This window comes from Halictus rubicundus, chromosome 8, assembly GCF_050948215.1.
Source record: "Halictus rubicundus isolate RS-2024b chromosome 8, iyHalRubi1_principal, whole genome shotgun sequence".
In the NCBI taxonomy this organism is placed as follows: domain Eukaryota; kingdom Metazoa; phylum Arthropoda; class Insecta; order Hymenoptera; family Halictidae; genus Halictus; species Halictus rubicundus.
In genome coordinates, this window is record NC_135156.1 from 8,636,139 (window position 1) to 8,661,300 (window position 25,162).

A 25,162-nucleotide genomic window follows, 5' to 3' on the forward strand; every position below is an offset into this window, starting at 1 on the left:
AGAGAAACCGTGGACTCGACATTTTTGTATCAGGTATAGAAAGGAAAATATTTATATTTTAGTGGAAATTTATTAATGTATATTCAGAGTAATAGGATAACAAGATGCTTTAAATTTGATTTTTGCCGCCATATACGCGGCATTGGACCCAGTATGTAAAAGTGCCATGCCGCTTATATGGCGGCATTGGTCCGTTAAGGGTTAACTTATCTTCGAGCTACGGTAGCGCACGGTTAGGTAACACTTTCGAATTGTCCCCCTCAAGCTTTCGACACCTTTTATACGTCATTCTACTCGGTTTGGTGTGCTGAATACCAGTGTGACTTTCTTGCCGGAAATTACAAGTTGGCCAGATACTTTCAGGAATCTTTCTTACCGACAGTGTTGCAATATCGATGGTACAATCGCGGAGGGGGTGAGTCTACGTGAAATTATAAGTCGAAAGTATGAAATGAATTTTTCTCATTCGACGCCTCGTTTTCGAGAAAATCGAGTTTGAAAATTCGGCGAACCCGCGTGCTCAGTGTCGCCAAATCAGGGGAATTGAGGGGAATATAATTACCCTCTCTCTACCAGAGATGAAACGCGTCACGTGACCGGGCCGCGGCGGAAGCGTGGGGGAAGAGCGGAGTGGGGGACAAGTCTTAATCTGGGGACACTGCGCGAGCTATGGAAGAGGAATCGTGTGACGTGTCTGGTCACAACCTACCGGTTCTACTTCTTAAAAATGCTAGACAAGCGTGCCATAAACACCGTACCAATACACTGTACTGCAAGCTACACGGATTTGTGTATTAAGGAATAGGAATTAAGGAATACTAAATAATAGAATTTTTCAACTGTTAGTAAATTATAGCATGCCAATTAGACAACATTAACGATGACAACATTAATGATGTTGTAGCAATTTCTGAAATAAAAGAGAAGAAACACTTTGAACCAGAATGGGTTAATACAGTGATTTCTCTCAGTACTGGGAAAAATAGTATTTGAAATAGAAAATAGTAAATAGTTTATTTTATTTTTAAAGCATACCTATAATCATGCAAATCAATTATTTTACTTGGAAGAAAAATTTTTTGAAATGCTATTTAAAAATAGTATTTTATTTGGAAAATATTGAAAATACTGAGACTTATTTTGTAGGACTGTGTAAAATAGTATCTCAAATAGTTGATAGTAACTTATACTTTTCTGAGATTATGTTACGTGTAATGTTATTACGACATTGTCGTCTGTTTATCAACATGTTACATGCAAATATTCGTAATTAAGCTACATGTAATACTTTGTTAACTATTACAGTTTCTTATGTTAAAAACTATAATTTATAATATTAACTATTTGCTCAACTTATTTCCATTGTAAGGAAATATTTGAAATACATATTTGAAATAGAATAGTAAAATATTTTATTTTACGTATCTGGTTGTCAAAATAAAAATATTTTACTGGCCGACATTTTTCGTTCCATTTAAAGTAGTATTTTATGTGAACCACATTAAATTGTACTATTTAAACTAGTATTTTAAATATTTTCTCTCGAAACTTTGCCCAGGTCTGATTTCTCTATGTATGTCGCCAAAGCCTGGATGCTAAACGTCGCGGAATTATCCCCACTACCACGGGGTACCGTGAGGGGCCACGAAGCTCGAGAGGCCTCGAACCTGGTATGTCACCTAAACGATACACGACAAGACCGGTGTTGTTGACATATATCGAGAATTCACTATAGTTTCGAAGCTCGAGAAGCTTGCCTCTAGTCTTTCCAGAATTAACCGTGAAAATCGGAGAAAAGCAGGGTGCATCAGAAATTGATTTCTGTCGATTTTGTCATAATAACGTCACCGATGTAATCGCCGGGGAATTTATATGGAACTCGTTCTTGCCTCGGCGAGACAGGTAAATTGGTCGCTATCAACCTGGCCGCGGGGCAACGCGCATTAAGGGAACAACCACAAGCGACGCCGGAGAAGAATTCAATATCATTTTCACCGGCGGCCGAACAGATTGGGGTACATCGGAGAGTTAATTTTAATTCGATTACGCTGCTTTCCAGTTGCGTTCCAGTTTCGTCTCGGTTCGCACGTCGGGGAATACGACGCACGGTTTTATAACCGATTCCAGGGAACATCGAGTTTTCGGGGAATAGTTCGAGAGCGGTTCGATTAAATGCTTGTTAACGGTACGGGCTCGGTGTTCGATGTCAATTAAGCAGGTTGACAGGTTTACGCAGTGACGCGCATGGGTACAGCGTGTATCGTGTATCAGACGAGGAGTCGTTACGAGGCAGGAAGTGTTAATGATACCCGTGTTCATTCGCTGGACACTCGTCTGTAATTATCGAGCTTCGTAGGTCGTGATCGGCACGATCGAGAGCGGCGCAGAGTCGCGTTATTATCGTTGTTTCCTGTCTACGGCAGGCACCAACAATGAAGTTTGATCATCGTCGAAAGAAGAAGGAATAGCTTTCGCCGGTACAGAAACGTTGAACAATCTTTTTTTTTATCCCGGTAGCCTCGATCGCAATGAGAACCCCTGACACTCGTGTAACGTTCTGTTTGACTAACGCTTCTTTCTGGTACCTCGTGGCTGTCTGGATTATGGTTTGCCACGATCGTAAGAGCAAATAATCCGTGTTTTTATGTCTTGGGATGGACGGAATCGTTTCTTTTTTCTTCTTCTTCTTTTTTCTTTTCGTCTTCATGCAGAACGAAGGTAAAGCGACGTAATAAGGAAAGGAGAAAAATGTTGCCGTATGAATGGAGGGATCTCCGCCGACCGGCGTCTTGGTTATACTATAGCTCCGCTAGCTCTTCCCGATCTTTTATAGGTCGTAGCGTTTCGCGAAGAATGTAGTAAATTCATTATAAGGTCTCGGACTATTTCAACCGTGACGCGCGAAAGCGATTGTTAGTTGCTGTAATCGCGTGAGTTATAATCTATATACGCCTAGTATAAACGCCGCGAAATCCGAACCGAGCGACGCTTCCCATAAAATAACTGAAATTCTACACTAGATTGGAAAGATATTGTTGCGTCGTCGTTAGCTGATCGTAAAACCAAAGCTTCGTTTTAATCTCGCGAAACGTTTCAGCGAAAACTGATTTTCTTTATCGTAACACCCTTCATTTTATTTCAAACATGTATTATTATTTTCTCAACGACTCGTGTCTTAAAAAAAAAACATTCTTTGCTGAAATATTCCGAAGTCGGATATTTCTTCACAATTGTTAACAGTTAAAGAACGTAATCGCTACTGTACACACTGTCTGCCAAATATGGAATCAAATTGTTATTAAAATAACTATACCAATTAAATTTCTACTTTTCTCGTCGTTATTTTACTTAATCGATCCGATCTCTTGGTACAGTCTTTATTAAATGAGGTTTCTGTTATAGATTTGTGAAAAAAATAAGTAGATGGAGTATAAAACAGTAAAAGAATTTGAAAATATCAAAATACCTTCAACTTATCAAAATTATTAAAGGAGAAATGACAATTTCATTTGGCTCCAATTTCTCACACATGATGCAGACAATTTTCATTTTGCATGAAGCACCACAGTGATTAATTTCAACGTTGGTTTACCTCATAGGTCTCAACAAAATTTGATTCGTTCAATGTATTGCCACAAAAATAAATTTAAAAAAGAAAAACAGTGTAAACATTAGAATAATGGAAAAAGATGATTATTTTCAAGTAATTAAAATTATTAGAAGAAGGAAATTTCTATTTAATTCCCCTTTCCCGCAAAAGATGTGTAAACATTTTATTTTGCAGACAGATCCGCAGTCTAGTGATTGCAGTTAACTTCCGTTCGTCTCGTGCACTTCAGCCCAATTTGTTCAATGTATTGTCACAAAAATAAATTTAAAAAAAAACAGTATAAGCATTAGAATAATGGAAAAAGATAATTATTTTCACGTAATTAAAATTATTAGCAGAAGGAAATTTCTATTTAATTCCCCTTTCCCGCAAAAGATGCGTAAACATTTTATTTTGCAGACAGATCCGCAGTCTAGTGATTGCAATTTGTTCAATGTATTTTCGCAAAAATAAATGTTTTTATTCACTTTGCGATTACTCCAAGCGTTCCTTCACCAGGCCCGGAGCTTTGTCGAATATATAGCCGCAAGAATAAATGTTCAAGTCGTAATCAAGACACGCGTGAACGGTGTTTGCAACAGCGAACGGGTTAATGGAAGAGCAAAAAAACTTCACACGGAGCGGGCGCGCGTGGTTTGCGTCTAGCCGAAAGGAAGTAAGGATCACTTGACGTTCTGTAGGATTGTCTTGTTAATAGGGTTCTTCGGCGAGCAAGGTCACCGCGGTTGGACCCCCGATGCAACCCCGAATCAAATAATATAATAAGGAAGACCGTTAAGTAACGCGCAGTATCGCAGCTGCCCGATCCGTGTGACACCCTTGAAACAATCGGCCCGACCGAAGAGAGGGTTATTACTCTTAATGAGCACTGGTTATTTCTTTGAGTGGCTTTGATTTGCCCTCCCTTCTGCCCAATCTCTCCTACTGTTCCACGCCTCTACGTACACACGATCAACATCACGGTTATGGGCATTGTGTACGGGGTATCGTCGCGCGCACGTGTGTTCAATTTATGCGCGTAAAACACACGGAGCGGCACGCACTTGCACATCCAAGGAAGCACTTTTACACGGGCATCGCTCTTGCCTCGTCTTCTTAGAGGGCAGCGGAGCTCATTTGCGTACGGATTGAGATAGTAGTGCTTCGGTACCACCTCGATGTGTGTTTTTGTTTAAATGTGTGACTACGTACGAGATTCTGATTGCCGGCCGCTCCCAAGTCCCAGCGGTTCTCATTACCATTCCGGCACGCTGTCCTATACCAATTTCATCGGTCTCTTTAACGTCACCGACGTAGCATGAATCCGTCGAACGTTTCGTCGGTGTCATTCCACTGTCCCAAAAAATATAAAAGCCAACTAAATTTTCCGAAGTCGCGTACGAAAAAACGACAGTCGATTTTCACTGTTTAATCAAACGCGATGAGACCTGGTTGTCGACGGTTCAGATTTTGTTGCCTGTCAACGCATGTTCGGTTTCCTCGACAAGCTAGGAGACAATCCGATCATGCTGCTCTCCGCAGCTCAGGGTTGAGAAGCACTGGGCCTAAGATAGCCGCGACACATGCTGGAAATTTGTTCGGCGGGAATTTACGAGCGAGTTTCCGTGTCAGACGCAATACCGTGGGCTCCGCTGGTAAGTAGGTATATGTCTGTATATCCTGACAGCTATAAACTCGCATTCGAAGGGCGTCGAACAAAATAATCGGGAATGTCGTTAGCGCCTTCAGGAATTTTAATGGATGTCCTGGAAGGGCGTAACGACACGGCGAACTTTGTCAAATTGATTCTGCTTCGCTGAACCGAGCCAGCGGCGTCTAATCGAATCGCGGACGTCGATTACGTTGAATTTCAGATGGAATTCTAAACGACGCTCGACGCGCGTATTTTACGAATTCGATTGAAAATTTGTAGCGCGCCGAGAGCTCTCCAGCAATTACCGAAGCGTTCCACGGAATCAACGGTCTTCCGGAAGGTCTTCAATTAGAGAAATGAACTACGAATTGCTTTCTCATATTTTTTATTGAACTACTGTCCGTTCTTAATTTGATTTTATTTTTCAATACTATGCCACTTGAGAATTATTATTTTTTATGCGATAAATTTAATTATCCGGTCGCGACTCGCTGCAAATGCAGATAACTGTGGCGAGTCTTCCCACGGCGGAGCTCCTGGGTCTATTTTGACCCGAAGTCTCGAAATCGTTAGTTGATTAGTCAATTTCTGGTTGAATTAATTGAATGTTAAGAACAATTGTCAAAATTGATAAACAAAGCGGTCCTAAATATTATTAATTATAAGACAGCGGATCTTTACGCGAAATAAAAATTGTCCGAGTTATAACTAGACCGCGGATCTTTATGAAAAATAAAAAATATTTGCACTGATTGAAATGAGCGAAATAAAAATTTCTTTCTTCTTGTGATTATTTTATTAAGTCAAAACCAATACACTGGTGCCCTTGAATCTTTTTAATATGTCCACTGCTTCAAATTGTGATTACCCATTTTTGTCATAAACGCATAAAATCCGCAGTCTAGTTATAACAAACAGGAGTGAAATAGAAATAGATTTTCTTTGTTGGAAATAATACAACAGTAAACTTAACAATTCTTCTATTTTTACCGTTTCAAGGCCTACCTATTTTTGCCATGAACGCGTATAAAATCCGCCCGAAAGTTTCGAAAATTGTAGAACATTAACGAAAAGAAGATCGCGTTTGGTGCACATTGCGAAAGGAGGTTTCGGGGGAATATTTTGAAAAGTTCAAGTACGAGATTAGAGAAAAAGTCCGGTTCACGATCGACTCGTAAAATTGGATGGAGTGAGATCGGTTTGGTCGATTTTCGTGTAATCCCGTCGAGGACGGCGAGATCCCGAAGAGCGGTCGATCGGCGAGAAATCAATGCCACGGTCGGGATCGATGCATCCGCGCATCTCTAACTATGGTACGCGAAGTATGCAACAACTGTGCATTCCGTGTGCAGCTCGCTAGGCGCTTTCTCACGTGGTGACCATCGCGCACACCGACGTAGGAAAACACGTTGCGAACGTGGGCGTGCATTCCTGCCTTCGTATTATCTTCTCTTCACTCTCCTTCCATTTTCCCTCCTTCTTTCTCTATCCAAACGGGGCCCCTGTACCCGTCCCGTTCCCGTTCCCGTTCCACCTCTCTTTCCACGCCGATCCTACGTGGAGAAACCCTTTCCACCTCCTTTTTATACCGCATCCCGAGGCCCGTTATCGTGGATACCACGGTCCAGAACGGCTGTTTCACACCTCCGCTCCCGCGAGAATTAGGAAATAAATTAGCGACCGGGCTAATTTCGTTATCTCGGCCGACGCGGGACCCTCCCGCTTGAGACGTCAAGGGACCGATGTCCAAGTCTTCGAACTGCTGCCCGGACACGGTTTCAACCGTGTCCCACCACCAGGATCAATGGCTCTTTGCTCGTTCCTCCGGGCTGTTTATCTCTTTTCTTTCGCGCTCCTCTTCCTTCGCCGTGCGTATCTCTGGATCGGCGAATGGCACTTCGTTAGAAACGGTTCGGTCATGATTGGGGATGGCAATAGTCGGCCTCGTCGAGTGCTATCTTGTAAGAAAAAAATCGGCCGTTCGCGTCCACGATCGCCCCGTGTGAACGTAAACGCCGATTTTTCAGCCGCCGCGGAAGTTTCAATAAAATCTGACGCTGCGGCGCGACGAATTGCAAGCGACTCGGCGCGGTCGCGTTTCGTCATCATGTTCTCTACGAAGTTTAATTTTCTCCTGTCCCCCCTTTTTAATAAAATCAATAAGTGAAAACGGCAAAAATATCAACAGAACTTCAGTAAATTGGAGCAATTTCAATTCCTTTGATTTTGTGCGGGTACGTGAATAGCTGAATTAATTTGGCAATTTTACGCGAAAACTAATTTACAATGTAAGTATTTGTAGAAAATATGGGAATAAAAATTTTGTATATTGGTTGCACTGTTAAGAAAATATTGCTTTAACATAGATTTGCTGATTAATTCATAATTTGCTAAATAATTCAGCATTCTTTGACTCAAAGGTTTCAAATATTTACTCCTGTTTTAAGAGTTTCAAATTAGAGAGCTGACTAAAATCAAAGAATTTTGGAAACTCTCTGTTTAGGAACTAAGTGACTCCGTACACGAGCCGCAAGACAACCTTTTAAAAATATTTCTCCAGCGTTAGATTCTAAACATAAAACAGAAACTTTGTCCCCGTTTTTTGGTATTTCAGTTCGAACATACTTACCAAGTAAATACATGAATTTTTCACCGTAAAGTTTACAGGCGGCGACAGAAATGCAATTTCGAAAAATATTTCCGAAAATAATGTATTAATTGGTAACGAAGACAGTAAAAGTGTAACGAGTTAATTTGATTAAAGAAGCATCGAGGCGACCGGCGGCTCGCGATAATCTGAATAAATAAAGTTCGTTTTTATTGAAAGTGGGAGTACCTGGTTCAGGAGGCTAGGAATAAATTCGGGAATACTTATTTATGCTACTAAATGGACGACATTCATATTCGAGGTCCCAATTTTGGGTTGGACCGTTCCGAGTCACCTGCCCACCCATTTGACGTCGATACGGAGAACGACATTCGTTGTAAGGGCTCTCTGCACCTCCCTCAGGAAATGTTGGATGTCGAGGATCACGAGGAAGTCGTAATTTGTACGAGAACGAGGCAGCCGAGTGAATTGACGACGGCTTATCTCCCTGCCCGGCCACAAAATCGTTTCGTACGCGTATCGGACAAGATAACGGCGGTGGCGTATCGATAAATTCTGTTAATTAATTATTGACATGTCTCGAGGCTATTTTTGCGTTCGCCGCATGAGAAGGCAGACAGGTCCCTTTCTCTCCGAATTCTTTCCTTTTTATCGGAGCTTTTCTCGAATAAAATCATGTTTGTTTCTCCTGTAGGCGGCACAAATTATTCCGGCGTTAATCTGTTTCCTCTGTAATCCATTTTCGATTGCGTCATTCGCTATCATTCCTCTCCCAAATTATTCGATTTTTCATACACACCAACTCTTTTTAAAAATTTGTGCTTTTTATTCGAGGATACTTCGATCCAGCTGTGTACCCTTTTCGAAAAATAATTCCATATAATTATTTCTGCAAAATTAAATATTTTTCATTTCAGGATACTTTGATAATCTGTCTTTTCTAATGGCGTAGTTTTCACGACTATAGACAATGTTAAACAAATATCTATTCTTTTCATTTTTAGGTTAAGTATGCGTTTCGGTTCAGGAACATTGGCACATGTATAGTGACGCGCGTGACATCATGCACCTTGTTCCATTTCTTCGGAATGAGAATGGTAATAAAAGCTGTCTTCGTAAATGTCGAAGCAGTATTATATCAATAGTAGCAACTACATTGAGCGACACGGCGTTGCAATATTGAATATTGTTATGCGGTAATTTCCGAGTTATGTTCTCGAGGCAGGTGTTGTTTTTAACACCTGTGCGTGCCATACTGTGTAGAAAGGACTTGAATCAAGAAAGAAATTGAGTCAGCCTTTACGAGTACTTAACAATATACGAACGTTCAGTTGACAAACATTTTTGATATTAATTCTCGTGTTCGATAAAATCACGAACAAAAATTATCCTAACATTGCCTCCTCTTTGTGTCAATTATATTCTCTAGACACGAGCCGAGTAATTATTGTGAAACAATTTCTCTGTAGGACATCTTTCGTTGAAAACGTTATTGAGTTTGAATATAATCAAAAAATTCATTTCATTAATACCAAAACATTGAGGTATGACAAATGGAAAAATTTTATTTTTTAGACTTGAATAATCCAAAATCCAGTTACGAGGTCCGCCATTTGACTCTCTATAAGCAAGAGATATGAAGATAATTAGATTGCGGATCTTTATGCATTTATAATAAAATTGAGTAGGTGAAATCTGAAAATGTAGGAAAATTATAAAAATTTCAAATGTCAATATACTATTTCTCATCTATTATCAGCAAGTGAAGAAATAACATTCTACTTGATTTATATTTCTCGTAATCGATGCAGACAGTTTTTATTTTGCATAAAGATCCGCAGTCTAGTGATAATAATTTCATAACTTGTACAATTGTGTTCGTTCATCACATGCTGAAATAGACTATAGAACTTTTTTCAGGCAGTCAGAGTAGCCGAGTCTCCTAAGTGATCTTCGTGAAACGATGAAAAATGGTCTTTTTGCAAATTATTGCAGGCCTTTTGAAAGAGTTCGGTGAGCAACGTGGATCTGGAAGGCGGGTGCGATCAGCATAGGCCAAGAAGGTTTCTCCGGGCGATCAGGCGAGTGATCCACGGAAAGCTGGATCCGTATTGAGTCTGCATAACAAGAGGGTGTTGCAGAAGCCAGAAGGTGGAGTTTGCTGTCAGGTACCTGATTCCTCGACCTGTAACGAAGAGGTATATAGGAAAGGTCTTCGACCGGTAGCCTAAGTCGAGAAGCAGTCCCTAAAGAGGCACCAGGGTCATTAGCGGACGGAACATTTATCCTTGTCCCTCGGTTCTTCTCTTTCTCTTGGTCGGGTGTTCGCACTTGATTTGCCGTCGGTATCAACGGGTGCCAGGCAGGAAGACCCGTATTATCGAGTCAATTGTCTCTCACCCTCCTCCCCCGGGTAGTTCAGCTGACTATAAAATCATTATCACCCGTCCACCACCACCACCACCGTCACCAACCACCAACCTTTCCCCTACTCCGGGCTACTCTTCTCTCTTCTCGCTCGACGTTGAACGCTCGATTATCCCATTAATACTACGGGTCCGTGTGTCCATCCGTCCCGTCGGATCTTTAATTATTTAAATGCAGAGCAACACACGGAGAGCATCGAAAGTCAGGGGCGGATCTCGTTCGCGCAGATTCACCTCGTTATTTCACCTTCGGCCGTCTGCCCTTCGGAGTTCCCGGGGCTCCTTTCACGAATTCGATCTCGGCCATAGAACCGTTGTTTCCTCCGGTAATAATCGTCCGGCGATCGTTTAATCACGAGCATCCTCGACGCGACACCATAAACGCAGCCGCGTCTCGACGAAATTTTAGACCACCATTCATTCTACGTCTCACCCCTGTTTCCTAGGCTCGCATCAATGGGCCCGGGTGATCACCACTTGATTTCTGTCTGGCTAAATACCAGCAGCTACACTAATCTCTTCGTTTCTGCCTATTTAGATACGTCTGTCCGAGATCGAATCGTTAATTGCTCAAGTTTACCAGCGAGTTGCTAACATCACTGGTCGTCAGCTTCTTTCTGACGCTTCTTGTGCAGTCCTCCCGTGATGAATGTTCTACATAATTTAAGTACCAGGCTATTTGTGCCGTTCTCTATTTACGTTGGCGCGAGATTTAATTTTAAAACGTTTCTTGCGACCCCTGTTTTTCACATGAAATATTGACCACTTTGGTTGATAAGGATTAATGATCGACGTTTTCTGATCGAACCGGGTCCCCCGAGTTTCGCGCCGTGCAGAATTTGTTTTAACGATTCTGGATTACAGTGTTCAGCGAAAATATTCGTTAATTTTTACTTAATCGTCAATTCGCATTAATATGCCCACGTATCGGTGAATTGAAAAGTGAACGAGCGGACAGTCTAATGAACCTAGCATTTAATACGAAAATGTAAAAACGCCATCAGGATTTCTGCCAAGGTCAATCTGGTAAAAACGATCGTACGGCCATTAAAAACAATAATTCGTTGCTATGGCTAGCCTGTCGTTGAACGCGATTTAGCATTAAGATGTAAATGCGGATGTTACGATCGGTGCTTATTAAAATAAGGTTAACTATAATATATCGCGACTGTTATGACTATATACGCGATGATAACCATAAAGGACGTAGACTCGTAACCATCGTTAAGCGACAATTTAATGAGCGAGGCGTGCCGGACGTGGGAAGTCGTCTATCGTGCGGTAATTATTGTGTTGTAATAGGGATTGAAGACAGGAGTGGACTCTGTCATGTGATCGTGGTGTAGTGGACCGCTTCAACCGTTCGTTCTTCTCTGTGCAATCACGTTTCATGAATTCATAGCGAATAGATAACCACGGATAGCGAGCGGGGAAGAACCGTTTTTCTCTCAATCGATGAGTCTATGAAACATTTTTAACACTAAATTCACGGGACCCGTCAAGACGACGGATTTTTAATTTACAATTATTAAGATTCCAAAGATACATCCATGAGGAATTCTTCAACATTTCTTTGGGTATATGTTATTAAAAGAGGCTAAAAGTTTGGGCAGCATATTCTCGTTAGCTTTATAAAGTGCAGTGATTTCTCTGTATATGTCGCCAAAGCCTGGATGATAAACGTCGCGGAATTATCCCCACTACGGAGCTCGAGAGATTTAGGACGCCGAGGAGTGTAAACATAACAGGGCAAGGGTATGTCTCCTGGACGATACGCGACGCTGGCAGAACCCGTGTTGTTGACATATATCGAGTATTCACTGTAACGTAAAATGGTCACTTTTAGTGCCCCGTAAACCTAGTGTTAATTAACCTCAGTTTCTTTTTCAAGTTATGATCTATGTTTTGTCATTTCCGGGGGAACGGTTACGATTCGATGAACGTCGCTTCCGTCGTCAATTAACGCGGCAACGGAAAATGTTGACACTCGGTGTTCGAGGAAAGAAGTCAGAAGGTAAGGAGAGACCTTTCGACGGGGGATTACAAAGACACGATAAGTAGAGACACCCTTTTGCGACATTCCGTTTACCATTCGACGGAGGAGGCCGGCTCTTTAATAGACGCCACGTCGGCGGATTAGGTCTCGTTAAGATATCGCGTAGTCGTTAAAAATAATTGTCAGTCGGATAATTAAGGGGTTGGGAACGCGTCCTCCCCCTCCCTCTCTCTCAAGGGCGAGGAAATATCGTCTTCGCTCCCGAGTGGTAAGAAGGAAAACGGTTTTCACTGTCTGCTTCTTAAACCTAACTCCCGAACCTCTTATGTTTGTCTTCCTCGTCCGCCCCCTTACTTTTTTATTCCACCTTCACGCACAACGATCTCCTTCTCGTCAATCTGCTTACGCTCCTTCTCGAGCAGCCCTTTATCCGCGGTCCGTATTTTGTTGGCACATCGTTAGGAAGCACCCAAAGGGGGTGCGCTCGCGTTTTCCTTTTCTTCCTTTTTCTTTTTTTTTTTTTCTTTTTACATGCGACTGGAGAGGATTCCTTTGGCTCGTTACAACTAACGGGCACGCTCGGCTTGTTGCGCGGATCAAACGCGCACGGAATGCAATTTTTTCGGCGGGAGCGAAACTTCAATTTGCGCTCGCGGCCATTTTGCATACTGGATTGGATCTTCTGTCGTGACTAGACTGCACAATTTTATGACAGAGTCGAATGAATAAGATACGGTAATCGCGAAGACGTTACCGCTATGAATTTATAAATATTATTGCTTTGCTTCTGACTTATTTTTATTAACCCCTTGCCGTGTAACGACGAGTCAGAAAGCTGAATATGAATTTTATACCTTTAGAACGGAATACAATTTATTTCTTTGATAATCAACATTTAAAAGTTGAAGTAAACTCAGCCGTGTCATAAATATAAATTGTTTTTTCTTATTTAAAACTGTCAGGGATGAAGTGTAGCCATGAAGAGAGTCATACGGTAGCGGGTTAAACTTTCATTTAGCTTCATGGTCAGAAAATTTCGACTTCAAAAATTTTTCAGAAATGTCTGGATATAATGATCGAATGGAATTCGAAGTGATGTAACAAGGTGTCATTTTGAGGAGCTCGCTGATAACTAAAATGAAAGGTTTAATCCGCTAAACGAGGAATTCGTATTGGAGTAGAATATCTAGCAAGTTTATTAAATTTTCAAACAAAAACTGACTACGTGAAGTTTGTCGGATAGCCTGGGCGTAACGAAATTTCTGACAGAAAGAAAGCCATGGTTGACGGCGGGGCGGCCGCGTAAACCCCTTGCGCGAAGGGATGACTGTCGGGGCACCATTGTAAATATTAATGCGGCGGGTCTGGGGAAAGAAAAATATTTGAATAATAATTATCGAGGCACCCTCGGCCCCTTGTTACGCCTTCGTATAATAAAAAGGTTCGCGTAGCGACGAAGGCGCCCGCGAAGACGGGGTCGCTACGAGAATTTTCTAATTAGGAGGATTCGAGTCGACCCCGCAAACAATGCTAGAAGCACCACTTCCTTCTCCTGGGGAAACACTCAAAAGCCTGCCAAGGAGAAAGATTTTAATATCGGAGCTGCTCCCGCCCGTTATTATCACTCCCTTATTACCGTCGCAAAAGAAAGACAACGAGGTTCGCGACACGAATGAAATTTCTGCGATCTCGTAATTTACGGTTAGACAGAGGAGGAAAACGATCGGCAATTTAATGATTATTCTGTGTTGCCGCCGGGCTCGTTCCTTTTCTTCCGTCGACCAGCTGAATTTTAATTATCGCCTCGACAAGGAAGTCCCATCGAACTCGTCTAGCCGGTAATCGATACCCAGATGCTAATTATCCAGTGCAAAACGAAACGCAAATGCGGTTTCGCGACGAATGCGAGGCGAGTTGCAAATCCGAGTTGCGAGCCATCTTTTTGCTCAGGATATCGTTTTCCACGGTAGAACGTCGCGTGCAAACAACACGCTCTTAATTTTTATTATGTTTACCTCCGCGTTAAACCTAGAAATACTTACATAGGTGCTTCTCGAGCAACAAAATATTAATTTGTTGATTTTGCTTCTCAGAACCGTTCCCAGTTTAGTCAAAATATTATTTTTCACGGACATTAGAAATAAGCGGTTTTGTACGCAGATAAGAAAGTTTGTCTTTCTAGGATCGAAGCTTAACTATTATATCTGTAAATTATTATTACACACAAAGAATTTTATTAATGAGAGTAGCACGATTGGCTAGCCACAAAGCGGTGAAGACAGTGTCGCCAGATGAGGGGAGGGAGCACGAATCGAGGGGAAAAAGTTGCCCCCTCTCTGCCAGTACCGGAGCACGCGCGACAGAGACGGAACGCGTCACGTGACCGGGTCTGTGAGGAATTAGGCGCGGTAGAAGGGGAAATTAGAGTGGGGGAACAAGTCTTGATCTGGCGACTCTGAGTCAAGACGCAATCCAAATGTACATAATTTGATTTCCAAATAAAGTGATATTCATTTGTAGCGCCATTTCGCGTGCAACGCGGATATAAAGTCAAACTTGTAAAATATTGTAATGCATGCTTGACGCGCGACGATCGCATTTTGAACGATCAACTCGAAATTCTTGGGGGAAAAAATTCCGCGACGACGGCGGAATCGTCGTAAACGAACCGAAATTAAGAAATGAAAGATCGGCGACGCCCCGTAATCAGAATGCTTCGAGGCGTTAATTGGATGAACGGGCGGTACTTATCACGGGAAATGGAGTTTGCTTCGAGCACGTTAGGGTCTTCTTCTTTCAGGCTCGCGTTAAGAAATTCTGCTGTAACCGAGCATTAAATCTGTCCCGCGATTGGTCGATTCGCTCGCGACACCGACACATGATTAAAGTAATTAAGCCGGGGGCTGAATAGAGAGTGTAAAAGTAGGGCGTTAGTGTTTCCCAGAGGGGATTAAGAAACCCTATCGAGATGGCAACCGGTACCCGTATAATTTAAATTCGCATTTATATACCGTTCTCTCAACGACCCGAGTCGAATTAAGGGTTATCGAACAACTTTTGCATACCTTTCGTTGTGTTGTTTCTGTACGCGGCGCACTGGCCCGATGTGTACGAGCTCTTTGACGCTGCTAAACCGTTTATTATTTCCCCCTTTTCGCCCGCTACTGTCGTCTTAATACGCCGCTTTCACTTATCAATTGTATTTATGCTCGTTCGCTTCGCATTATCGTGAACCTTGCGCTTTTTCCAATTCGTGAATATTCAATACTTAATTCAGCGATTTTGCTTCTTCTTATATTTTTTTTTAAATCTGCTTCAGACTTTTTACTTGCGCCACTATGTACCTTTCTGTCTTATCGTAATAATTTTATGTTGCATACAATGACGCAATAATTTATCAATTGAAATATTGTCAATTTTATCAGCTACAGTTCTATGAGACACCTGCAGTCAAATTATTTCTAATCTTTTGGTCGCGGGCACGAATTGAAAGACTGTTTAACCAATTCTAGAGTTTTATGCATTTATACCAAAAAATGAGCAGGTGCAATTTGAAACAGTGAAAAGATTAAAAAATGTTAAGAGTATTAATATATATGTCACTAGTATTAGTCACTTAGTATTAATAAACTTTTTATTTTGCATAAAGGTTCATATTCTTGTTGTATTAATAATAACGCAAAGTAATAATTTTATGTTGCATACAATGACGCAATAATTTATCAATTGAAATATTGTCAATTTTATCAGCTACAGTTCTATGAGACACCTGCAGTCAAATTATTTCTAATCTTTTGGTCGCGGGCACGAATTGAAAGACTGTTTAACCAATTCTAGAGTTTTATGCATTTATACCAAAAAATGAGCAGGTGCAATTTGAAACAGTGAAAAGATTAAAAAATGTTAAGAGTATTAATATATATGTCACTAGTATTAGTCACTTAGTATTAATAAACTTTTTATTTTGCATAAAGGTTCATATTCTTGTTGTATTAATAATAACGCTGTATATTACAATGGTTAGACAGCGGATTTTATAAATTCGTATTAGATTAAAATGTAAGTAGAACTGGAGACTTCATTAACGAAGAAAATCGATTGCCATCTGGTATTTAATTAATTCCTAACGATTCGGAATTTCGACACCATGCGTTCAGCATTGCTGTGCACTGGAGAAAAATGTTTAGGCACTTTCCCTGGCATGATCGAGCGTTCGAGGGACGCGGCGTGGCGAGTGTTTGGAAAAACAGGCACATTTGAATCTTCGGCAATATCTTCGCCACGCAATGGAATAAAGCGCAGACGAGAGGAAGTGAGAAAGTAGGTCGTCAGATTTGTCTGGAAAGATTAAGAAGCCCTATCGTGATCAAGACTCGCGCATGTAACTATTAGATGGCTCGGTGCTGTAATAAGCAATGAAGATTTCCAGGGTAGAGGGCAGTAACGTACCGGCCGTGGCTGTCGGTTGTTTAATTCTCCCCCCCCCCCCGATATTGATTGAATGCTTGGTTAATTGGGGAATCAGCGGGCCGGGAATGGCGTAATCATATCGGCGAGGAGAGAGCGGACCCGGGGCGCTCGAAATCCTTAGAATATGCAAACGCCGTCGGTGAGTTCAAAGGGGCTACTCGGAATAAATTAAGCAAAGGGGTCACGGTACGTGGTTTTCTTCTTTCCTGCTGGTTCCCTGACAGTCATTAGGATAATCAACGAATTAGCGTTCCCGCGTTAAGGACTGGATAAGGTATAGGGAGTTAGGTGGACAAAGTGCGTCTCGACACGCGATGCCCCGGAATCGTGCGGATACGACAAACACTCGTCCCTTCGAGATTCGCCTTTTCACTAATTCGACGCTATTTCACTTTCGCCAATTTTCATCGACTGTTTGGACACTCTCCCACGTGTACTGGGTGTCCCGGAAATTTCTATGCACTTTACAGCCTGCACCATTAACGAAACCAACAAAAATTCATGAATACTGTATTTAAAAAATATGCTGAAAGAAGCTCGGTAGATGCTCGACGTTTAAGTTAAAACAATATTGAATTTTATTCTTTCTTATGTTTATGTTTCAATGCTATTTTACTTTGTTCAGGTGTCATCGACTGTTTGATCACTCTCGCACGTGTACTCGGTGTCCTGGAAATTTCTCTGCACTTTACAGACTGCACCATGAACAAGACCAAAAAAAATTAATGAATACTGTATTTAAAAAATATGCTGAAAGAAGCTCGGTAGATGCTCGACGTTTAAGTTAAAACAATATTGAATTTTATTCTTTCTTATGTTTATGTTTCAATGCTATTTTACTTTGTTCAGGTTTCATCGACTGTTTGAACACTCTGGCACGTGTACTGGGTGTCCTGAAAATTGCCAACGAGCACAACCAAAATCAAAACCAACGTGTTGCAAAAATTGATGAATACTTCATCAAAAATCTGTGAACAATCTTGCACATCTTTATGTAAAAACAGTATTAAATTTTACTGTGTCTTTTCTGTTTATGCTTACTGCAAATGCATAAAAATCCTCAGTCTAATTATAATGAATTGTCTGCAAATAATCTAGAAAATCTAAATGAATCGAGCTTGTACTTAGACTGGAATTTATACATTTACAATAAAAGTAAGCATTTATAGTGGTAGATGAATTAAAAAAATTTAAGAACATCTATGTACTAGTTATTGTGATCGATCCAAACAATTTTTATTTTGCAGGCCAGTTATCATATTTGCAACAAGTCGTGAAAAATTTGAAAGTTGATAATTGTCTTCATGAAAGAGAACACATGAGACACAATCGAAGTATACGTTGAATAATTAAGAAGTGTTTAAAAATGGCGGAAATTGCGGGCACGCGAAGACAAGCTTTTTGCCCTCGTAAAGGAGCCCGTGTAGAAAAAACTTTGCTCGGACCGTGCCCGAAGATCTTCTTCGCAGATAAACCGACCCACGTGGTAAAAGAGCTGAACTATCTCGTCGTGTTTTTCACGCCCCGAGACAGAATCTTTTATTCCAAGGCAATGCGGGGTATGCCCGTGTGTGAAATTGAGCAGGGCGATAGACGACCATGTTAACTTGTACTAATTAAATACTTCTTAACTCCGGCCGGAAACAGTCCATCACGTTTACCACCCATGCGCTAATACGGGTTACGGTGCATGTGCATTGAAATATTACCTTGCGTTTCGTTCACGTTTCGCTTGTAACAAGCGGAGTGCGTGTGTCTGCGTGGAATCGACTTTTCTAGATTGATGCACCACAATTATACGCGAATATATCTTTGCTCATGACTTCCTTACATTGACCAACAAATGAAAACGTTCCTAATGCCTATTAAACTGAGCATATTATTGCAATTTATGTGTTCCCTATAAATTCTTACAATTTACTGTCTAATAATAAATAAATTTATTTTTCAAATCCCTCCCCGAGGAAAGAACAATTGCTTTTTGTTATTTAATGTATTTTTGTTATTTGTTGTTTAATGATTGTAAATAACATAGATTCACATAAAATACACATTTGATTTTCTACAGTAAAAACTGAATGTTGAAAACTGAAATCTGTAAAATAGTATTGTCACGTTGTTAAGTTAATTTACAAGCGGAATACAAGTGAAAGGATTGAATATTTTACAAATTACACCGACTATTAAACGCCTACGTATGCAGAACGGTGCATCGAGGGCTATAAATCAACGCGCAGAGGTATCGTTGCAAATTGGCCATTAGCTGTTAATTAAAATAAGGGTATTGAGGTGTCCGATTCGTTAGCCGAGAGATAAAAAGTGCTTGTGGCGCGATCACCAGCTCGCGGGACCTCTTTAAGGATTCCTCGGCTTTAAGCCTTTAAGCACCTGACCATGAAGTCGTTGGTAATTGTCTCGGCGAATCTGAGCGATTCACCCTCGCCGACAGATATGCAAATAACTCCGGGGTTAGTTAGCTAATGGGGTTGCCAGAGGTCGGCGTCTGTGAACGGAGTTCATTCATTAAGGGGTTGATGGCTTAATTGCCAGCTCGCAGCATCACTGCCACCCTATCAGCCACCGTGGGCATCATCCCACCCTGTCCTCGTGTTTCTCTTCTGCCACCTCTTTGGTTCCCTAGCAACAGGTTGCAGCCGGAAGGACGTTTGTACAGGCCGTTCTCGGTAAGCCAGGATTCAACTCGTTTGCGCCCTAAATTGAACGGCTAAGACGGCGTTAATTAATTGTCCCCGGCCGGCCCCGTCGTCCCCGACGACAGGAAGACCTCTCTTCCTTCCCGTCCCTCTCCCTTCGCCCCACCTTATTTCCGTCGCGGTTAATTGTCGAGCACGTCGTTAACGCGATCTTTTCTGGCCCTCTTTATTTGTGCTCCGGCTCTTAATGAGCTTCAAACGCCCATTGAAATCCGTCGCTTTACTTCTTTCAGCGCCCCGTTGCTGCCCGCTTCGGGCACAGAGCGCAGATTTACATAATCACGGCCACTGTAAACGTAACTTCTTCGCAAACATCCGGTCGACCACTCTCGCAATCGGATTCGGTGGATTTCTTTTCTGAACATCGAAACTCAAACTTTGGGAAATATTGTATTTACAATTCCTGAAATATTAATGGCAAATCGCTACAAATTAAATTCTTGATAATTTGAACGCGACGAAAGTAATTATAAATGACTTTTGATAATAGTTAACACGCTCCGTCCCGTGTAACTGGATCAAAGCGGAAAATCACTTTAGAGGACGGTAAACACGTCCGAGCTGCAGGTTCCCTAAGTTATTTAACATTTATTCATTTATTCCGGTCTCGAGTCGCGGAGGAAATCACGTTATCTATCACGAGTAGGATGCGTTTTACAAGTCGTTTCTGCCCTCGATCTCATTCACTCGGCGCAGCATGAGTTTCTGCTCTTCTGATTTGTTTTTTTCTGCGTGCGCGCAACCTGTGCATGAATTTTCGCGATTTGTATGCGACACGGTGACACTGTTGAGACCTGCCGCGGGTCAATGCGAATGATCGCGAGCGTCGGGCTTCACGTGCGCCTCCGTATGAACGGTTTAATTTAAGGTCTGCCGTTTAATTCTTGGTAGAAAGCAGGCTCGCGACCGGCGAGGTTGCTGGAATGCCAGCGAACGGGGAGAAATAGAAAGAATGCTTTTCTGGGCCCGAGAACGGATCCGTTATTTTCCACTCGTTCGTCGGCCGGACACGTACTTTTCATGCAATTTTTCAGTATAATGCCCGATCGAGACCGCTTTAAACCCAGCCTTTGTTCAACGTGAACAGTAAAACGGCTCGGCGGGACTTCTTTTCCGCATATTTTCCTCGGACAAACGCTGCCACGGCTAGCTAACGTTTATTATATGGAAATCCTCTCGACGAGGGGAATAGCAAACCGATTTATGCCAGTTGCTGAATTCTCAACAGTTTGTACACTTTTATCTACACTTTATAACCATAATTAGCCGGCGAATATTTATGCAAATTTTTGCTTTATGGAAAGATTCTTTACGATAGATGTTAGCATTCTTTTTTCACCTATTTTGATAGCAAAAAGCTTCGAATAATGTATATCAGATGGAAAAATCCAGCCATTTGTATATTTGCAGGTATGCGCAAATATTTGAACTGCAAATCGTGTAGGAAAATTAACAAGGTACACGATAAGTCAACCTTTAGGGATTGGAAGTATTATTATATAAAAAATAATATTTTATACTCCGTGTAATGTTAATGGGTCATAATGGTAACACCTTCTTAATAGATTATAATATTATCACTAGACTGCGGATCTTTATGCTAATTCATTGCAATACACAGGAGGCAAATAAACAAATTTTTCCTTCCTGTAATTATTTTATTAAACTGAAACTAATACGCTGATGTCCTTAAATTTTTTCAATATGGCCGCAGCTTTATACTGTGCGTGCCCATTTTTATCATAAATGCATAAAATCCGCAGTCTAACTATCGCCTTCGAAATGGATTTGGTTAAAACGTTTTAAATAACATGTTTAGAATATTACCACGTTTTTAATAATATCAGCACTTTTTAAATAGATTTTATGGAAATATTTTTAACAAAAATCAGGTTTAGAAGCCTCTTGATGCCACCTAAATAAAATGTAAAATGAACGTTTAATACGCGTTACCGTTGAAACTCTAATTTTTCTGTTCCCCTATCGAGAGGATCCTGTCTTATTAGCTTTCTGGGTTTCCAATATCTTCGCGGAGGAAACAGCACGGCTTTCCGGCCATCGAATATGGTCCGTCATAGTGGAAGAAGATGTGCGGCGGCGGATGAAAATGGTTATACTTAGGGGTAGAATCCAGAAATTCCCATCCACGTGATTGTCTATCAGAGCGGCTGGTATGAGGAGCCCGTGAACACGGTCGAGGGCGGGAATGATTTAGTAATGAAGATATTAACGGACCAAAAGCGTGCCACAGAATACTGAGATTCAACTATCTAACAGCCAATATAACTCATGTTTATGACTCCATAGCGGCCGCTTCTTCGTTCCGGCCTTTGTCAGACCGTCGCTCTTTTTCTTTTCGCAACACCCGCTACAGCGCGGGGCAATTAATGTCCGAATCGCTGGGGAAACATTTGGCGAAGGCGTTTGCGGTTTTGCGACAATATCCGATGATTCACATTTTATGTTTTACGAGATTAGACGGACCAATGGGACGCGCCTTATTTCGCGTACAATTTGTTGCGTAATGCGTCGCGTCGTTCCTTTTTTCAACGAAATAAATAGATCGCAAAGAAAGAGCACGTCAACTGTAAGAAACAGGGGTTCGGTTAAAATGTATTTCTTCGTTCACCAACTTCTAGGCCTGTGCCGGAGTCATTTCTGACCCACGCCGATGTTTCGCTACAGTTTTCTTTCGATATAAGGCGACGGCTTTCGTCCTATTTCGGATGAAGAAGAAGAAGAGGGGATAGCGAGTTTCTTATTTCGAAATGAAATGTGTGATCTTATATTGGAATAAAATTGTCTAATGTCTCTTCAGTTTAGTATTTTAGTTAATCATTGTTGTATAGGTGCCCGTATGTAAGTGACGTCGTTATGTCTTTAATAATGTTAATATACTGAATATATTTCTTATTTTTAAAGGGTTGGGAAGATAAGGTTGTAACATAATAGCATCTTCGATTATCTTGTTTCGATTTTGAATGTGCTACGGTGTAGTTGGAATTGCCAGCGGCAGAATGATGTCTTAATGAATGTAGATCGTAATACAGAGGGACGCGTTCCGTTATGAGGTAGTTTAGGGGTCGCGGCGAGGCCGAGAAAAAGGAAAGATGTGAACGGGGAGGGAAAAAGGTGTAGCGTACAACAATAAGTTTCACTGGGATACATTAGCAGGGCTATACACCCGGAGGCACTGCTGGCTATGCGGTATACCTCGGTGTTATTTTTTGCTATCGTCCCTTGCGGCACGCACGGATATACGTGGAAAGGGTGATTTTGTCACCCTTCCACGAAGCCCCCCTGTCCTCGGTAAAAGGGGCACCAGACGTTGCCTCTCCTCGGGCTCTGAACAAATTTTTATCGAACAATTTTATCGATATAAAATACAGCACATTGTGTATTAGTTCAAGGACGAAAACGATTTTTATACTATTTCATTTGACATGTTTTCACAGACTTCTTTGAGGTCAACGTTGATCTTCCTATTGGGCCTAATACGAACAGCTAACGATACGAGTTGACTATTCGAAAATTAGAATTTAGGTGGAACGTTTGTGACTCTGGGTCAAGATCGACCCAAGTTCCGCATTCGAGGGTACAACAAGAACAGTGGAGATTATGATAATTTTTAGGAGCACCTCAAAGTCGCCATTCGCATTTTGCATCGAGCAAAATACATTGGGACACGAACTTTTTTCCCATGATGTGCGATTGATTTTGTAACAAGTAACTTCTTTTTTAAATAGGGGGGGGGGGGACGTTAACGATCCGCGGTAAACAAACGAAGTTCCATATGTCGGTTTCGAATCGTATTTTCCACGCGCCACGTTTTCTCACACGGATGATAGGAAGTTGTCCCAGGGGTTAGGGATATTTTTATATTTATGGCGTCACGAAGGGGAGGGAGGATGGTACTAATGCCTGCCCCCCCCCCCTTTTTTGGTAATAACCATGCGCGATAGTCACGCAGAGCGAGAAGAGTCGAATTATGGGGTGGGTGAGGATATTTCATGGGGTAAAAAAAAACTTATATCGAGGGGCCGTTCATATGCAGCAGGGTAGTATATTTTTTTAGAGGCCACCCAGCTGTTTTTATACTCCGTGCTTATATCTTCTTAGTCGAAATATCTGATAAACTGGCTTAATAATTGTTACATAATCATATTACACCCCCATTACGCACACCTCCATTTTAAAAACCTTGAAAACGTCCATTTGTTACTTTTATATATAATAATAAAAGATCATTTAGCTACCTAAATATTTGGCTGTAACAAGTATATAAAATATTTATTGGAGAAAAATAGAAATTTCAATCAAAAGAGCTTATAACGCCTTGTAAAATGTTCTCAGAACTATTAAAAACTTTGCCATTGTTAATAATATCGTTATAAAACTTCCTTGTCTTCCCAATAACATTTAGTAACTGTTGTCTTTAAATCATAAAGACGTTCCTCAAAAATGTCTCCTCAAAAGAATTCTACTCTTTTGGAGCCATAGATCTTATGGAGACCATAGTTGTCCATACTTGTTCAATCGCATTGCCATAGGAAAATTCCACAAGAAGACCGTTTATTCGCCAGCTCGTCAAAGATTTTATTTCTAGGAAAGTGGATAAGAAAAACACCGTGCACGGAAGCTTTCCGAACGACCTAACAATTTTGGGATAGTTATACTAGTTCGAATATTTAAGTGGAACGGGTATACTGTAGCTCGCATTTGCCGACTGAACATATGCGAGCATATCGAGGGTACTATTTTACTATAGAAACTATCTTTACAAAAACGAAACATTTCCTCTTGTTCAATGTCATGCACGAATAAACTTAAGCCAGTTAGAAGTAATGACGAGGTACCGCCAGGGGTTGCTACCGTATTGTCAAGGGTAGGCCGATGATAGGTCGCGTACCCCTAATAAGAAAGAGGCTACGAATGACAGAGGAAGAAGTTCTATGTTACAGTTTCTACAAGTAGACAACATCGTATTTTCCAAAATGACTATGTTATGTGTCATTTTTTCTTATTCCGTTTGTTGCAAAGTTACCGTCCATTCTCTATACAATTCGAAAAAGTACTTCAACAAATGTGACATAACGTTTTTCAAACTATACGTCTTCTTCGATAATTTATTTATTTTTAGACTATGGATGTTAACGGAAACTCACAGTTTTGAATATTGGCTTTTCTTATATTATTATTATTTTTTACATACAAAATTTGAATTTAGTTGCAGACGACAAAGAAATGATTCAGTGCATTAAGTGACCTTGGGAGAAACAGTCAACTTGTAGTTTTGCCTCGATTGCAAACTACAACGAAGAATGTATACTTGTATCATGATTAAAAAATTACTAAACAAAAACTGACCCAGGCATACACTTTCTCCTTCATGTATTTTACATGGCGGACCAAGCGTTTACATCCGCTAACTCCAGTGTTAAGCCTGCCATTATTGTCAGTAATAATATCGAGAATTGTTGTTGCAGATACAGCAGTTACCGTGATAATACTTTCGTTATGTCGTGACGTTTCGAAGGTACGTCATTCTTGTTAATCATTTCGTCGAAATTGTTATTACACGAGTCTCCCGCTCGGCAGGACAAGAAATTAGTTTCCTTACGTTTCTCAAAGACACCTTTCATTATTCGAAGTGTATCGCAGGAAAATGCGTACTCATTTTACTGATTCTTGCAAATGTATTCCGA

General features: G+C 41.1%; 1 protein-coding gene across 6 annotated transcripts in view; it reads right to left on the reverse strand.

Annotated features, from left to right (window-relative positions):
• Zfh2 (Zn finger homeodomain 2) overlaps positions 1-25,162 on the reverse strand; it is a 251,208-nt gene that overhangs the window by 7,707 nt on the left and 218,339 nt on the right. The window lies entirely within an intron of this gene.